Raw genomic sequence first — 5,036 nt, forward strand, 5'->3', positions numbered from 1 at the left:
TCCGAAGAATAGGAGATTATCCCAGGTGCCTGCGTCCTGGTTGGTGTCTTAGTTCCGTGCTCCCTGATTTTTTTTATTCTTCCTGTCAGTAACCCCCAAGACACATGTGACCCATCACCCCATCTCTGACCATGAGGCCACACTGAGGTGCTGGGCCCTGGGCTTCTACCCTGCGGAGATCACACTGACCTGGCAGCAGAATGGGGAGGACCAAACTCAGGACACCAAGCTTATGGAGACCAGGCCAGCAGGGGATGGAACTTTCCAGAAGAGGGTGGTTCTGGTGGTGCCTTCTGGAGAAGAGCAGAGATACACGTGCCATGTGCAGCATAAGGGGCTGCCAGAGCCCCTCACCCTGAGATGAGGTAAGGAAGGGGATGGTGGTTACATCTATTCTCAGGGAAAGAAGGAGCCCTTCTGAAGCCCTTCAGCAGGGTCAGGGCTGAGGCCTGGGGTCAGGGCCCCTCACCTTCTCCCTTTTGCCCAGAGCCATCTTCCCAGCCCATCATCCTGATCATGGGCATCATTGCTGGCCTGGCTGTCCTAGGATCTGTGATCACTGGACCTGTGGTCGCTGTTGTGATGTGGAGGGGGAAGAACTCAGGTAGGGAAAGGTGGAGGGGTGAGGTCTGGGCTTTTTGTTCCACTGGGTATTTCAAACCCCAGGTAGAAATGTGTCCTGCCTCATTACTGGGAAGCACCATCCACACATGGGCTGACCCAGCCTGGGGCCCTGTGTGCCAGCACTTATTCTTTTGTGAAGCACATGTGACAATAAAGGACAGATGTATCACCTTGATGATTGTGGTGATGGGGTCCTGATTCCAGCATTCACAAGTCAGGGGAAGGTCCCTGCTAAGGACAGGCCTTAGGAGGACAGTTGGTCCAGGACCCACACCTGCTTTCCTTGTGTTTCCTGATACTGCCCTGCATCTGTAGTATAGTTCTGGAAACTTCTCTGGGGTCCAAGATTAGGAGGTTCCTCTAAGATCTCATGGCCCTGACTCCTCCCTGTCCACTCACAGGACATTTTCTTCCCACAGGTGGAAAAAGAGGGAGCTACTCTCAGGCTGCGTGTAAGTGATGGGGGCGGGAGTGTGGAGGAGCTCACCCACCCGATAATTCCTCCTGTCCCACTTCTCCTGCGGGCTCTGACCAGGTCCTGTTCTACCCCAGGCAGCGACAGTGCCCAGGGCTCTGATGTGTCTCTCACAGCTTGTAAAGGTGAGGCCTTGGGGGTGCCTGAAGTGGGTGGGGGTTGGGGCAGAGGGGAAAGGGCTAAGTAATGGTGATTCTTTGATTGTGACATTTGAATGTGTGATGGGCTGTTCAGAGTGTCATCACTTACTATGACTGATCTGAATTTATTCATGACTATTGTTTTCTGTAGCCTGAGACAGCTTTCTTGTTTTGGGACTAAGATTCAGGATTTCTTCACAACTCTCTCTATGACTTCAAGAGCCTCTGGCATCACTTTCTGCAAAAACATCTGAATTTGTCTGCATTCCTGTTAGCATAATGTGAGGAGGTGAAGAAACAGCCCAGCCGTGTCCACCGTGACCGCTGTCCCCACGCTGAACCTATGTTCCCTCCCTAGTCATCTTTCCTGTTCCAGAGAGGTGGGGCTGGGCATCTCCATCTCTGTCTCAACTTCATGGTGCACTGAGCTGCAACTTCTTACTTCCCTACTGAAAATAGAATCTGAATATAAATTTGTTTTCTCAAATATTTGCCATGAGATGTTGATGGTTATTTAGTAAATTCCTAAAATTTCAAATAGGAAATAAAAACCTGAGAACCTTCCAGAATCTGAATGTTTTTTGTGCTGAGTCTGTTGCAGGTGGGGATGGAGAAGTCTGTGAGGAGCCGTGTGTGGACGGGGCCTGTGCCCAGTTGCTGTTGATTCCATCATGGGCTTTATGTGGTCAGTCCTCAGCTGGGTCAGCTTCACTGCTCCATGGTCCTTGTCACTTTAGTGGAAACTTGTCCAGTGGGAGCCGTGACCACAGAAGCTAAGACATCTCCCAGGGCAGCCCCTGCACATCGGAGTCTCTGTGTTTCTGAGACAAAGTTTCAGACCCATTCAGCTCCTGCCCTCCTTCTAGGGCTCCTCTTCTGCCCTGCTCTCCTGCCCTCTCTCCCTGCCCTGGTTCTAGTGATCTTAGTGCTGACTCCAATCCCAACCCATGAATCTATAAAGCAGAGTTTAATTTCAATTTACATTTGCTTATAAAATTGGGTCCATAGTCAAGAACTGTTCTTTGCTGAAGAAAGAAACCTTATTAAGTGCTGCAGAGTGCCAATCTTAGCGTGGTGGTGGTGTGGGAGGAGGGCTGGCGGAGGGAGGGCACGAGCAGCACTGGGGGACCTTGTGCTGTAGCTGCCACAAAACAGCACTTGGCCTGAGTCTGTGTTAATAAAGATACTGCCTTTAGAATGGGAGGTGCTCTACAGTGATCATTCATTCAACTGACCTTTGTTGTTGGCCAGATATAGGACCGAGTGGTTCTGCTTCGGGTGAACATCATTGAAGTGAAATCAGAAAAATCTCTGGCATTTTGAAGTATATGATCCAGTGTGAAGAGGCAGACGATAGATACACTATAACCATAGTAAGTAAGGAAAGTGCTAGAAGGTGGTAAGTGCTGTGAGGCAGGTGATCCAGGCTGTGGGCAGTGGGGATAGAAAAGGTGGCTGTTATGCTGAGGCAGTCAGTGTGTGCCACATTGCAAAGGTGACCTTTGAGGAAAGATTTGAGGGACATGAGAAGTGTCCACAAGGATGTTTGGGGAAATTCTTTCCAAGCAGGGGAACCTCCTGTTCAAATGCACCAGTGCAGAACGCTGTATTCGTTCCCAGAAGGGCAAGGAGGCCAGGAGGGCTGGACAGAGAGAAACTGAGTTGAGGGCAGATGTGTGGTCAGAGCAGGTGCACTGATGTAATAAGAGGTTTCAAATGCTGGAGTGTGGGGGGTGAGAAAAGCATGACGATTTTAATTCGCAGAGCAGTGATTCAAGATGAGAGCTTTATCTGGTACCTGGGAGGGACCTGGAGTGTCGGAATGAACCAGTGACTAATAAATAACATCCTTCCACCCATTCCCTTGAAAGTAAGTTATTACATCAAGTGTTTGTCTATCCCAGTTCATACTCCTGATTATTGGAGTGGCATTGTGTGATGGTGAAATGATTATTCACGCATCTTCCCTTGGCATTGTCTCTTACTAGGATTTAAAAACCCAGGTTTGTAAGATCTCAGAGGATCTGGGTACATACTGATATTTTATGTCAATCTTTATATTTTCTTGTGTGTGGAAATATTTCTGGGGAGAGAATACCATTTATTAGTTTTTATGTGACCCCCTCAAAACCTCAAGAATCCTAACTTCTAGGTTAGAGGTAGGACCACTCCATGTGTGGACAATGAACAGCTGGTAGCAACCTGTTTAGCAGACCTAGGGACATGAAATAAATTCTTCGTTTTAAAAAATCTTTTCCTCTGGGACCGAAGAAAGTAGAGGTTTACAAGCTTATTCTTACTATAATTTTCTTTCTGTGGGATGGTGATGGGTTTTTCCTCCACCAAATAATTTTCTGATTCTCTAAGAGCAGTTGGGAGTCCCAGAATTTGACTCAATTCTGACAACTAACTACCTGGAGTTCACCTGAGACTCTACAGATTTAAGGGCTCAGTCCCATGAGACTGTCCTCACTTCAGATGTAAGTCACAAAGTATCGGGTCCCAGGTTACCTGCACTTCTGTCTAACATGGCTGCAAAGTCAGGGATCGCTAACCTCCCAAGGTTCAGAAATTTTTTAACTAACTGAAAGAACTCAGGAAGTTGCTATTGTCATGTAAACCAAAAAACATCTGAGACAGGTTTCAATCAGTTTAGAAGTTTATTTTGCCAAGCTGAAGATGCACCTTGGAGAAAGAGACACAAATCACCATAGCATCTGTGGCCCATGCTTTTTCCTAAGAGGGTTTTGAGGAATTCACCATTTAAAGGGGAAAGAGTAGGCATAAGAGGAAAAAGGAACAGTCAACTATGCTTTCATCTCATGCTCAGTAAATCTGCATTTTACATAAGCTAAAGTAAATGGTGGGTAGAGAAGTCAAATATGCGTTTGTCTCTGGGTGGGTGGAGGGATGATTTCTAGTCTTGTGTTTGTCCTGTACCTGTGAAGATAAGCTGTCAGTTTACATTGTCAGGGGGAACTCAATAAAACTCTGATTCAGAGTAAAGATGTTGGGGCCCACAAGGAATTATCTTGTGAGCAAATTGTGAGGGAGGCCACCTGGGGAGAAGAACAAAAGAAAGGCAGTTTTTCCATCACTCAGTTTCCAAACTTAACTTTTATTTTTGATAGAGTGAGTTTGGAGTTCTGAAATTTTATCTTTTTTTCAGTATTGCAGTTTATTATTGTTATAGGCTAAATCAGCAGTCCCCACCTTTTTGGCACCAGGGGCTGGTTTCATGGAAGACAATTTTTCCACGGACCAGCAGAGGTGGCAGGGGGTGGAGAGAATGGTCTCAGGATGAAACTGTGGCACCTCAGATGGTCAGGCATTAGTGTTTCATAAGGAGCATGCAACCTAGATCCCTCACATGTAGAGTTTACAGTAAGGTTCACACTCTTATGAGAATCAAATTCTGCCACTGATCTGATAGCGGGCAGAGCTCAGATGGTCATGCTCATGCTCATGTTCTTTCACTTACCAATCACTTTCTGCTGTGTGGTCTAGTTTCTAACAGGCCAGGAACCTGTACCAGTCCACAGCCTGGGGGTTAGGGAAACCTGGGTTAAATTATGCCACTATAGCAGAACACCTGAGGCTGGATAAATTATAACGAACAGAAATTTATTTGATTCATGGTTGTTGAGGATGGGAATTCCAAGATCAAGGGACCGTATCTGGTAGAAAGCAAAAGGGCAAGAGAGGGTGAGAGGCAGAGGGAAAAAGAGGTCAAACCCACAGCCTCAGGTTCTTTTATGATCAGACTTAATCCATTAATGGGGGCAGAGTTCTGATGG

The 5,036-nt window shown here is 46.8% G+C and overlaps 1 long non-coding RNA gene across 2 annotated transcripts; it reads left to right on the plus strand.

Annotated features, from left to right (window-relative positions):
* Positions 1-259: 259 nt before the first annotated feature.
* Positions 260-1,690, plus strand: LOC116545872. Of its 2 annotated transcripts, XR_004266490.1 has the most exons (5): positions 260-365; positions 488-604; positions 1,044-1,076; positions 1,177-1,224; positions 1,391-1,690. It is a non-coding gene; the product is annotated as an uncharacterized LOC116545872 (long non-coding RNA). The 2 variants fall into 2 exon arrangements; XR_004266489.1 differs by lacking the exon at positions 260-365 and having other exon boundaries at positions 376-604.
* Positions 1,691-5,036: the final 3,346 nt, after the last annotated feature.

The sequence above is a fragment of the Sapajus apella genome, unplaced genomic scaffold, assembly GCF_009761245.1.
Source record: "Sapajus apella isolate SASKATOON/1434 unplaced genomic scaffold, GSC_monkey_1.0 scaffold416, whole genome shotgun sequence".
NCBI classification, from domain to species: Eukaryota; Metazoa; Chordata; class Mammalia; order Primates; family Cebidae; genus Sapajus; species Sapajus apella.